Genomic DNA, 13076 nt, shown 5'->3' with positions numbered 1-13076 from the left:
GTCACTTCCATTTAGGACAGGTTCAGAGCACCTCTATGTATCTAGTTCCTCAGCCCTCACTCCAGGGTCTTCAGACGCTAAGACCTTTAAACCAGCCAGCTCCTCAGAGACCTCTGCAATGCTTCACCCTTCTCTACGCCTCACATTTGAATAGTTGCCCAAGCCTGCCCACGCCACCTCAACATGCTTCCAGATCCCATCCCAACTGGCAGGTCAGGGCTGTGCCCTGGCACCTCTCCCATCCTTCCAGCTCCAGTTTCCTCACCAGATTCTTAAGGTCTCCATGACAGCTTTCCAGAGAGACTGACAGAGAGGTAAATGAAAGAGGATTTAATGGGGGAACTGGCTCATGATATGGAAGCCGAGAAGACCCACAAGTGGCCGTCTGCAGGCCGGAGAGTCAGAGAAGCCAGTAGTATGGGCCAGTCCATGTCTGAAAGTCTCCCAACTAGGGAAACCAACAACGTAACACAGTCTAAATCTGAAAGCCCAAGAGCTCAAGAGCCAGGGAGTTGCAAGGAGATGGGACTGTGTGAGCCCCAGAATCCAAAGGCCAGAGAACCTGGAGTTCTAACACCGAAGGACATGAGAAAAGGGTGTGCTGGCTCCAGAAGACAGAGCAGAACACCCTTTGCCATGGTTTGGAAGTGTTTTCCCAAAGGGCTTATGTTGGAAACTTAACCCCCAAATTCATGTTAACACTACTTGGAGCCAGGGCCTTTGGAGGTCATTTGGGTTAGGGGAGGTCATGAGGGTGGAGCCCCATGGCATTAGTGGCTTTATAAAGAGGAGGAGGAGGAGGAGGAGAGATCCAAAGCAGCACTTTGCTCTCTCTTGCCATGTGATGTCCTCCACCATGTTAGGATGCAGCAGGAAGGCCCTCACCAGATGCCAGCAGGTCACCATAATTTTTATTTCCCAGCTTCCAGAACCACGAGCTAAATAAACCTCTGCTATTTGTAAATTACCCAGTCTTGGGTGTTTAGTTATCATAAAAGGAAACGGATGAAGATAAGACTCCTCCATCTTTTTGTTCTACCTGGGCCCCTAGATGACTGGATGGTGTCCACCCACCCACACTAAGGGCTGTCTTGCCCACTCAGTCCTCCACTCTCCCACAACCTCCTCTGGGAACACCCTCACAGACACACCTAAGGTAGCCCAATCATCCTAATCAAATGCCAAACTATCTGGATTTCAATAGAAGAGGGCTGGGTTCAGGGTCTACTGAAGCACTGAGAATAATTAATGCTTTACCAGCCAACTGGGTACCCCTTAGTCCAGTCAAACTGATGCCTCAAATCAACCATTCTAAGTCCACCCCTTCTCAGTTGGCATCCACCACATCTCCTCAAACCTATTTATTCTCCAAATAAAGACAAGAGCCTGGCCATGGTTCCACTGAGCATGACATGACTGTCCCACACACCCAGAGGAGGAGGTAAGCGGTGTCCACACCTCTCCTGATGACCTTAACCAAAACACTAGGATGTGAAAGTGACCATGATTGAGCAGAATCACCACCACATCTTCTGTCACATGGGAATGGTAAGAGAGGAAAGGATTTCCTTCATACACACCAACACAGCCTTAAAGAAGCAGGAAGAAGTACGCAGGGCCACGACAGCCCTGGTCTCTGCAACTGGTCCCCGGCTGCAGTGGGACTTACAGCCACCTTCTTCTCCCCATTCTGTATTCCCTTTCCCTGCTACTGGTGCCTCCACAGGTCATGATCTTGACCTGACTGGGTACCCCAAACCCTCATTCCTGAAGGCTCTGAGTCACTACAGTGCTGCCTGGGTTGGGGGGTTATTTCCCACTGACCTGAATCATGGGACACGATTGGCAGTGCTAAGAGATGCCCAAGGAACCTCCGTATGCCAGAGGCACTCTTCCTTGCCTCCATTGTGGGCAAGGGTCCAACTCCCCTTGGCGGTCTGGAGCAGTCACCCCATTCCACACCCTGACTCTCCACCTGCTGACTCGAGGCCCAAGGAGCACACGGAGGTCGAAGGGCTGTCTTAACTCCCACTTCAATGGAATCATTGTGTGTCTCCTGGTGGAAGCATTCCTGTCTCTGGAAGAGACCTCTGGCCAGCAGAGCACACATCATGGGAACAGGAAGCAAAAACGTTGCTAGTGGGTCACTAGGGGTAATGGCCAGTTCACTCCCATCTCCACCCTCACTTCCCAGACCCATGAACTCTGGCTATGGGACAAACAGCACCACGTGATGGTCACTGACTCAGAGCACATCAGCCTTTTGGATGGCCTGCCTCAGCCCCGCAAGGGGCTGTAGGTATTGCCACCTACTTGTCACTGTAACTATGTTTTCAAATTCCACCATTCTATTGAGCCAGTTGCTAGGGACATGGTAAGACCCATGAATCCCATGAGCATCATGAACCCAGTGCCACACTTCTTTGGCTGTAAAGTGAAGCAATGCCATGCAGAATACCACGCACGAGAGTGGACAAGGACTTCTGTGAGTCTGCAGATGGGAGTACTGGCAGGAACCTCGTGCGAACAGGAAAATCCATTCTTGGGACAAGAACCTAGTTCAGCAAGGATGAAAGGCTGCCTGCTACATGATGGAAGGGGTGCAACCAATATACCACCTGGTGGCTGGCTGATCATCCCAGGAAACGGTGCCATATTGGGGCTCAGCATTGGTCTCTGCTACAGGCACTCAGCAGAGCTCTAACAGAATGGCCATGGTGACTAGAAGTGCATGCTGCTGAGCCCACACTCAACTTCTTCCCTGCCACTAGAGCCACTTTGCTCATGAGCCCATTGGGTGATGGCAGGGGAGGTTGGGGAAGGAGGCTTCCTGGGATCCACAGAATGGGTCACCTTATCCACCTGATTATTAAGGTCCTTACCTACTGAGGTCACCTTTTTGGTGGACATTCACATGGGACACAACTATCTTCGTATCCTTCGTCCACTCACAGAGGACTTCATTGCAACCGATTTTCCAATCGCATCCCCTCCAAGTCAGACCCCTGGCTACAGCCCATGAATCAGTGCAGAAACACATGTTGGGCCATTTCTCCTCCCAAGCAAAGTACACAGTCGGTTCACTGCCCAGGGTTCTGCCCACTGGGAAGACCTCCTTTCACTCCTGTCCTTCAGGGGCCTCCCAGCAGAACCATGACCCCCTTAGGTACAGTGCGGGGAGCAAAAGGCAGTGGGAACCCTGGCCATTAGAGCCACTCTTCGCCTAACTTACTTGTGCCTTCAGGACACATCATGTACGCAGCACTTCCAATAAAAGGGAGTGCACTTTGCACACCCAACTTTATGCTTTGCTGCATCAGATAATGCCCCATTCCTAATGAGCAGCTTGGGTCAGAAGGTAACTTGGCCCACAGCCAAAGGTTGTTTCCACCAAGGCCCACTAGCACCTTCTGTCTCTCAAAGAGAAGTTGCTCATGGATGATAGCTAGGCCTTGCTCCAAAATCTCAAAGGCCTGGGCTGTGATTCACCTGTCTGCCACCGGCTTTCCAAGCATCATTGGATCTGCTGGATCAAGTGGCTCAAGTGGCAGAGCCTGGAGAGTGGCTCAGGCCTGCCACAGGGCCTTCCCCTGTTCTGGGCCCCACTCACAACCAGCAGCTTGTGGGGTCAGTGGACAGGCTAGAGTACCATCCAAAGGAGGGATGAACTGGCTTCAAAATCAAATAGCTCCACTAGCACGGGGCCTCATTCCCAGTTGGGGTAGGAGGTCAAGTGCAACAACTGATCCTTCAGCTTGGAAGGAATCTCTCAATGTGCCCCATGCCACTGGGCCCCTAGAAATTTCACTCAGGTAGAAGGTCCCTGAACCACCAGAGGACCATCTTCTGACATGAAAATCCCTTACCAATAAGTGCGGAGTGGTTTTTATTTCTTAATTAGTAGGTTCAATCAGCAAAACATCATCCACGTAATGGGCCAGTATGTCCTGTGAAGGGGAAAGGTGAGCAAGATTCCTGTGGATTCAATGGCGGCACAGCACTGGAGAATTGAAACAGCCCTGAAGGACAGTGCAGGTGTATTGCTGGCCTGGCCAGCTGAAAGCAAACTGCTTCTGGCGGCCATCATGGACAGGGCTGGAGAAGGAGAAATTTTCAGCATCAAAATAGCTGCACACCAGGTACCAGGCCATGTGTTCACTGGTAAGGCAACTGCAGTTGGAGCCACCACCGGGCCGGGCCCGAGGTAACCCACCATCATTCTCCAGGATTTGCTGTCTTTGGCACAGGTCAAATGGGCAGACTGGATGGGGCTGCAGAAGGAGGCACACCTTGCACCTCTCAAGTCCTTGATGTGGCACTAATCTCTGCAGTCCCAACAGGGGTGTGACAGTGCTTCAGATGCACTGTCTCCCTAGGTGGAAGAGGCAGTGATGGCTTCCTTTGGCCTCTGCCTCCACAGTAGACCTCAGTCCACAGACTGGAAAACCAGTGTTAGGATTCTGCCTGTTGCCCAAGCATGTCTATCCCTTGTGTATTCTGGAGCTAAAAAAAAAAACCAAAAAAACAACCGCAGGCCATGTTCGTGGACCCATTAGACCCACAGTGAGTTGGACTTACACTAAGACTCCTGATCACCTGATCCCCATGTCTGTCTCTGGCTGGAGGACCACAGTGACATTTCTGGTCCCTGGAACCAAGGTCAACTCAGAGCCAGGGTCCAGTAGTACCAGAAAATCTGATGATTTACTTTCCCCATGCATAGTCCCCCCTGGTAAAAGGTCATCAGTTCCTTTGAGGTATGCCGGGGAAAGACAACAATATAAATTTTCGTTAGGGTGCTGGGTCCCAACTCAAAAGGACCTGGCTCCCTGTCATCCAGCAGCTGAGAGTCTACACACGGGCTCAGATCTGGGAACTCACTGAGGAGCCACAATTCTCTCTTTTCCTGGGTTTCAGTCAGACTCACCCTGCAAGTTTTCTGCTTATACAGATCAGGGAAGATGGGTGGCAGGCTTCCCGTCTATCTCACCTCCAGGAACACCATGATTAACTCCCCAGCGCCCCAGGTCTGCAGGAGCCAGACTCCTGATTGCTGCCTTGCCGCGCTGTCCGCGAAGGTAATTACTAATCCCGTCCACCTCGCCTCGGGTGGGCGAGGGCCGCCACTTGGCCCCATCACTACAGGATCCAATTACTCCCACTGCATTTCGGTTTTCTAATTGAATGATTGCAGTTCCCTATCAGGTCTGGCATACAGAAAAGAGATCACAGAGCTCTTCAAAAACGCCAGGCCTCCCTCCCCACCCAGATTCATTTCTCGAGCACTGGTGAACCGAGCTCTTCTGGACCCTCCCGGCAGGGGTCAGTAGGGCTTAAGTGCCAAATTCACTCTAGCATTCTCATCTGCTAAGCCTTTGAGGCCAAACCCAGGGAGACCGGGCATCTCCCACGCGTGCACGGTGGGTTATCTTTTGATCCATGTTCTTCAGTCCACCAAACGGTGGGATTCATTCTTTCCTCCCTGGGCTGCAACGTTAAATGCAGACCCTCAACATCCATAAATTCAGCCTGACCCGACTTCACGTTCACGCACTCGATATCCATTCCCACACACATTCCTGGGTTCCTGCTCGTATCAACTAGAACACTAGATCAGGGGAGGAGAGGGTAAGGGAAGAACCGGGGAGTGAGACTCATCACACTGTTGTGAGCATGTGCAGATGCAGCACAAAAATCCCACTATTACGTACAATTATAGTGCACCAATAAAAAAAAAAAGAAAGCTCACGAAGTTCTTTGGAAGTACTGTGCACCTCCCCATGCTGTGTCTTGCCTTTAGGGTGAGGTGACCCGAGGGCAAAGCCACTTTGTTCCCTGGAGAGGGGATGACCAGAAAGCAAGTGGAAGATGTAGCAGCTCCCAACACAGGGTGTGGGTTTAACAACCAGAGGGGCCGGAAGCAGAGCCAGCAGCTGCAGGTGGCCACAGGTAGATCCCTCCAACTCTGCGAAGCTAAATTCCTTATCCAAGGGTGGGATTCACATCCCAGTTTCCTTCATTGTGGAGCCAAATCATCCACTGTTTCCTTCCTTTCCAAGAGGTGCTCCCAGGGGGCAGAGGCTCCCAGACCCCTCCAGACACCTGTCGCCTGCACAGCAAATTCAAGAGGGACCAGCTTGGGTTGAGGTCCAGCCCAGAGCTTGTTGACAGATCATTCCCACATCCCCTGACTCCCAGGCCTGCCACGAACCTCCAAGCCACACTGCAGAAGGCTCAGACTCCAGGGCAGGCCTCCAGACCATGCCTTGACAGACTGTCCCAACCATCTCTCCAGGGAACTCTGGGCAGCTTATACCAATTGCTGATGGGGTACCCCTCATGATCTCCAGACTCACCATTTTTAATGTTGGGCAATGAATGGAACCGTAACAACACAAAACAAGCAGGGAACTGCCAAAGGCTCCAGGCAGTGGCAATGAGACAGACCCCCCCCCCCCCCCAATGAGCTATTGGGTCCCACAGTCCTCCCTCTGTGAGGGCTCGGTGTCAACCTCACCTTCAAGGTGGAAGGCAGGGCTGCCCCACTCAGTGGCAGCGAGACCTTGGCCAGGTCACTCGCTGTCTTGGGAAAAGGTGGACAGAAGGAGAACACAGAGCCCGGGGTTCTTAGATCAGAGCCCTTGGCAGCACAGTGCCTGGCACCTGGCTGGGAGCAGGACTCTTAGACTGGGAGCGACATAACTACAGAAGCGGACGGCACTGCATTGAGAACCCAAAGTGGAAGTCCCCTTAGGTCTGGATCGTGTCACTCTGGCTCAGAGAGGAATGAAAGGCCTACGCACCCCTAGGCAGATGGAGGCACACCTGTGCTTCTGTCAGATAACTTTACAGAACAAAAATAGAAATCGATTCACACACTGGTTACCTCCTATGTCTTGAGAAGAATTGGTGTAAAATCCCCAGATGAAACAGATTCAATGGCTTTGCTAAATGTGAATGTTAAAGAAATAAAAATCTGCAAGCAAGTTCCCACCCACCTGGGAGGAGATGGTAGGTGCAGGAAGAGGGCAGGCCAAGGGCAGGGGCGAGCATGCGGCAGCTCTGCCTCCAGGATCAGGGAGAAATTAAACATCTGTGCTGATTCCAAGGGGCGAGTTTCACACAGCAGCCCCGAGAAACCACTGAAGGGTTGGCCCAGCCCTTCTGGAACAGCCCAAGTACAGCCTCACCCAGCTCCAAAGTGACACCACCCGGGCGCAGAGGACCACTCCTTCCTAAGACCCATGGCTTCCCCCAGGACTCACTGAAGCCCACGAAGGCCTTGATCCCTGCTGGGGGCCAATGTGCAACTGCATCTCCTTGCTCCGTTCCTAAGGCATTAGCAAGGCTCAGCAAGAAAAGGAACCCGTAAAGTGACTGCATGAGGAGATTCCAAACCTCTAGGTCTGCAACCCACCCCGCATCTACTGGATAAAGTGCTCGCTGCAGAAGAAAAAGGCAGTAGAAGAGGAGGAGTGTCTCCAATGACCTAATCCAGTCCATCACTTCGCAGCTGCCTGGCCCATGACCTCAGTGCTGGGGACAGTAACCACCAGCAACAGCCAGAACTCGGGAGTCTGGGTCCATAGCCCTGCCTGTGCAATTTGGTTAAGTGTCAACCTCTCTGGGCTTCTACTGGGAGGGAAAGGTTGCCCTAACTGGATGCCTGTAAGAAATGTAGAGCTCCCCTAAAGTAACGTACGGCTCCCCTAACTCAACAATTCCTTGCCACCTATACCACTAGTGCTTCATCTAGAAACTTTTGCCTTCCAGAGGCAGAAGTTAGGAAGGTGCGGGGCACAGAAGAAGAATCAGCCCCCACTCCCTCCTTCTGGGCTTACTGCTCTGCTCACACTCAACAACCAGGGATGAAGCCCCACTCACACACACAGCCGTCCTGCCCCCGGACAGAAAATTCTTCCAAGGACATCAAACCTTAGTCATGTGGGATGGCACTCTTACCATGAACACCTGTTAAAACTCAACTCATGACCAGTTTCTGATGCTACCGGCTGGAGTGTTTAATTAAATATTACTCACTCAGGAAGCACTCCCTGCCAACTCACCACCAAACTGAACAGTTCATTTGCAGAGAAGATGAGAAAGGAACAGAAAAAGAGCCTAAGGCCTCCCTGTTTGGCACCAGCAGGGGCTTCCCCCGTGTGTGGGGGGCTGCTGGTGGTCTAGCACAGCCTCTTTCAAGAACCAAGCAAGGAAAGTCAAGCTAAGCAGCTCTCAGGAACAGTGGCACCACTGTGGGGTCACCATAGCGCCTGCACGCACACAGGCACGCATGTGCACACACACACAGTCCCTCACTCATATGCACACACAGATGCACACACAGACATATTCACAGACACACATGGGGCGTGGTGGCACACACCTGTAATTCTGGCTACTCAGCAGCCAGAAGGATCACAAGTCCAAGGCCAGTCTGGGGATGTACCTCAGTGGCAATGTCACAGGAGAAGAGGTGTCTGTGGAGAAGAGTCCCTGAGAGAAGGGGGAACTGGACTCAGGACCAGCAGGGGTCCTTGCCTTACATGATGAGAAAGAATTTCAGCACACGCCAGTCAGGGACATAGACAGAGGTCTATTTAGGGAAGCAGATACTCATTCAAGGGAGAATACAGGCTCTCGAGAGAGATGCCTTGGGAGCTAAAGCAACGAAAATGCATCCAAGGGAGAAGGCAGGCCATCTGGAGGATGAGAGACACATTTTAGGGGTTTCTACCTCTTCTTTTACAGAAAACTTGATGAGGGAAGGCATGGGAAGATATGGAGGATTGATATCAGTCTATTGATCCTGAGATGATTTACAGTGGACTGGTCAGTCTCGGGATCCTCAGGGTGAGGTGGTCTTCATTATCTGACCAGTGGGTAGCACTGGAAAGTCCCCTACACTGGAGGTTTCTCAACAAAATACTGCATCTCTCAATCTATAGGGGGGTTAATTGCTCAGGTAGATTTACAGATTTCCCAGGAATTTGGGAGTAATAGGCCTGGGAGAGAGACTGGCTTTGGGAGTGACAAACCTGGAAAAATAATGTGGAACTTCTGAATTAAAATTTATTTCCTTGCCAGGCATGGTGGCGTGCACACCTGTAATCCCAGAAACTTGGGAAGCTGAGGCAGGAGGATCTCAAGTTTGAGATCAGCCTCAGCAATTTGGAGACCCTGTCTCAAAATAAAAAATAAAAGGGCGGTGAATGTGGCTCAATGGTAAGGCCCCCCTAAGTTCCATACCCAGTAACAAAAATTCTGTCATTTATTTTAATTCTTTGTCCTTCCTTTATATCCCGTTTTTAACTTTTAAAAAAAAAAAAATTTCTTAGATCCTTCCTCAGTAGAATCCCCCAACTCCCAAATTCAATTCCCAGTACTAAAGGGTTAAAAAGATACAGTCATGCCACACACACTCACAGAAACACAATGGACACAGACACACAGACACAACATACTCACATAACCACATATTATGCCACCGGAATAAGCTCATGGACCCACCCAGACTCAAACTCACTTACACTTAGAGGCACTCAGGAAAACGCAGAGACGCACATACACGAAGATACACTGACACACTCACATACATACACTCATCCACTCAGACACACTCAGGGACGCTCCTCCCAATACAGACACACGCGCGCGCGCGCACACACACACACACACACACACACACACACACTCACACAACTTCCTGGGAGAACAGCAGCCTCATGGGCACCATTCGCAGTCATCATCTCGGGCTCCTGCCATCCTCCATCACTTGAACAGGACAAGTAACAAGTCCCCGCACACACGCCTGGCGCTGGGGTGACCCATCCCGCGGTTCCAACCAGGGACTCAGGCTGCTTTTGACTTTGTTTTCATCGATTTCCTGACATAACCCTTTGGCTCTCCCTTCGTTGCCGGGAGAAGCCGCGCGGCTCCACCGGCTCCACCGCGGCGGGGCGGGTGGCGCCGTCCCGGTGTCGCCCCGCGGGTTCCCCGGGGTAGGCGCTTGCGAGCGGGGCGGGGGAGCTTGGAGGGGTCAGTTGGTCCGCGAAGCAAATCCCGGTCCGAACGCGGGAAAAGCGAAACTAACTTAGCGGAGCGGGGTCGCGTGGACCCCGGTGCTGGAGGGGCCGGGCGCATGCCCCCTCCTCGGCCTCAGGGTGTCTCTGGAGCTGGGGTCCTGGGGCGCCCCGACACAGAGGTCGGAAGGGGCAGCCGCGCGCCCCAGACCCCTTGTTGGTCTGCAGCTGCCGAGGCTCCATCCCGGGACGCGACGGTTCCCGCTGCCGCCCGGACCCTCTCCCAGTCTCGGTGGGACCCGGGATCCACCACGACCCGCCTGGTCCTGCAGCCGCAGCAGCAGCAGCGGCGCTGGGCGGCGCCCGGCCCCCTCTCCCGGGACCCGCGGCAAGAGTAGGGCTCCGGGAGCCAGCGCGGGAGTGGCCATGCTCCCCGCGCCCGCAGCCCGGTCCCCAGCCCGGACGCGCACCGGTCCTCGGTACCCCAGTGTCGCGATCCCCAAGCGCACCCCCACCCGGTCTCCTGTGCCCGGGCCGCGCGCCCACCCACCGGGTCCTCGGTGTCGGGCGCTGCCTACCGCGCGCCGGGAGGCCGCCGCCGCTCTCCGGGACCCAGGAGGCTCGGGGCGCCCGGGCCGCGCCCGCCGCAGGGAGCGAAGTCGCCTCTTCCCCGCGGCCCCGGCGCCAGCGCCTGGAGCCTGTTCCTGCTGCGAGCGCGCTGGCCGCCCGAACGCAACTTCTGTGCTGAGGCGAAAAAGCAACGGATGGCTTTAAAGTGAAAAAAGGGGAAAGCGCCGTGGGCGGGCCCGAGGGCGGGGCGTGGGCGGGGCCTCCCGCCCCGCCCTGTGCCTGGCCCCGGGCTGAGCGCTGCGCCGCGGTCTGGGCGCGCGGGCGCGGCGGGCGGGCCTGGGCCCGGGACTGAGGGCGTCACGTGCCCGGCGCTGGCTGGACCGCCCCCTCCCGGAGGCCGCCTTGGCCGCTCGAGGCCGCGGCCCTGCCCACCCCCCCACCCTCCGGCCTTGGCGTCCAGAGCGACGGCCTTGGTGTTGCCCGCGCGGCGCTTCAGTCCCTCTGGAGGCGTCTTTGGGAAAGGCCTGGCGAGAGGCCTGGGTTGCAACAGCAGGAGAGCTGCGGTAGTGCCAGGCCTTGAAATTGGGGCTCACAAGTTTTTTTAAAAAAATGGGGGGAAGCAGGAGTTGTTTCCATAACCTCGGGAACAGGGCCTTTCTTGCCTCATCTGAAATCTCGCTGTTTAAATTCCGTAATGGCTGGACAGAGGGGAGTGAGTGGTAACGAGCTAGCGCATTATCCCACCATATCGGTGCAGGTCCCAGAACTTGGAGACCTCGAGGCACCTGGGCATCTGCCCCCGGCTTAGAGCAAACCGTGCTCCCTGAGTGTTTGTTGAATGAATGAATAAATGAGTGGTTGCCTCCGCATTTCTAAGGACCTCACATAGCGTATCCTGAAGCTCTAGCTCATCAAAAGAATTCTCCTTCACTTTTCCCTAATTGAGCAGTTATTTGGGACTAGGAAAATTCTAAACAAAGAACTATTAAGAGCAAAATCTTATATTTCCCCATGCCTCGCCAGTTCACTGTGTGCGGTGTCCATTGAGGAAGCGTTGCAGAGAGACGCTGCTCTAAGTGATGAGATTTCCCGAGTTGTTTAACCTTTGCCATAAACCTGTGAGGGCGGGGCTGTCGTTACCCTCACTGTAAAGGTGAGAGAGACAGTGACCTGCCAAAGTATGCCAGAGCAAAGGTCGGGACCCAACTGGACCCTGTTAGATTCCAAAGTTTGATGTCTTTTCACCTTACTGTGCTGTAAATCAGTCTTTGCTTTGGATCCAAAACAGATGCTCTACTGACTGCTATCAACGGGGGGGGGGGGGGGGGGGGGGGGGGGTCTTAGTGGGCAGTCTGGCCTCTCCCTTGACATTCTAGGTTCAAGTTGCCCATCCAGTTGGGCAGCCACTGTAAGCAACCCAGTGCCTCCAATTTAAAAGAATGCATGATTCCCAAATCCCTTTAGCAATTGGAAAACTGCTGTTCATGTCACGCTCGGGGGAGAAATCACAGCTACGATATGATTGGTGTGCTCTGCAGGAAGTGTGTGTTCTTTAACAGGTGTTAACATCTCTGTAGCCACATACCAGGATCATGGTGCTTCCAGCTTCCTAAGGGGTTACTTCCTTAGACCAAGCCTCTTAGCTCAAGGGAGAACTTCTGAGGCAGGCTAGGGCACAATTCATGCCACTGGAGCAGCAGGGTCATTTGGGGCTCAAAATCCCCGCTTAGGTGTGTGGGCCCTGAAAAGAACAGTTACCACTGAAAGTCTCTACTTGTCTACTCCCTTCAGCAACAACCTTCAACTCTCAGCTGTGATCCAGTCAGATAATTAGATTCTTCTGACCTGAATTTCCCAGAGGAACCCCTAGAGAGTGAGTCCTCTCCTACAGGACACCTGGTAGGGGAGCTGGATGCTAAAGAGCAAGTCATCGGCAGTAACCACTGTGGCCCAGAGCACCATTGAGCAATCCCGAAGGACAATGTGTGTGAAAGGGGCATCAACTCATCAGCTCCTGTATTGGTGCTGACACTGTTTGTTGAAAAGATACATAATTTCATAATATTGTAACTTTAGCTGATAAGCATAGGAATCTTAAGTCTGATTCAAGTTTAAACCAGGGGTCTGTGTGTTCTGCAGGGATGAGTAGTGGTGCACGAGCCTCAGGCTCCCAGAAGTACTTCTCCAGCTCCGCCCCCACTCCCACATGCATTTCATCACTCCCACCAGTGATGCAATGGATATAGTTTGCTCACTTCTTTAATCTTAGAAAAACAAGGGTAACTTATTAGAAATTTATCATAACACTGCCAATGATGGTTCTAGGTCTAATCTAGAGATAACTTGGACACCATTGGGGTTCTTACAGCAGAATCCTGCTGCCCTCACAAGATTACGGGTGTTCATCTTCTCTGAGTCTCTTCTGCTGATTAAGTGACTGGGCAAAGGATTCAGAATTAGACAAGCCTATTACATACCCCAGTT

General features: G+C 53.2%; 1 protein-coding gene across 3 annotated transcripts in view; it reads right to left on the bottom strand.

Annotated features, from left to right (window-relative positions):
• SPSB1 (splA/ryanodine receptor domain and SOCS box containing 1) overlaps positions 1-10781 on the bottom strand; it is a 61001-nt gene extending 50220 nt beyond the window's left edge. For 2 of the 3 annotated variants that reach the window (XM_079144722.1, XM_079144721.1), the window contains exon 1: positions 10573-10781. The gene's annotated coding sequence lies outside the window, so the exon portion shown is untranslated. The remainder of the gene's footprint in view (positions 1-10572) is intronic. The other variant, XM_079144723.1, reaches the window with a different exon arrangement.
• Positions 10782-13076: the final 2295 nt, after the last annotated feature.

The sequence above is a fragment of the Sciurus vulgaris genome (assembly GCF_902686455.1).
Source record: "Sciurus vulgaris genome assembly, chromosome: 1".
Taxonomy (NCBI): Eukaryota; Metazoa; Chordata; class Mammalia; order Rodentia; family Sciuridae; genus Sciurus; species Sciurus vulgaris.
The sequence above is the reverse complement of the archived record's forward strand: the minus strand, read 5'-3'. Positions and strand labels throughout refer to the sequence as shown.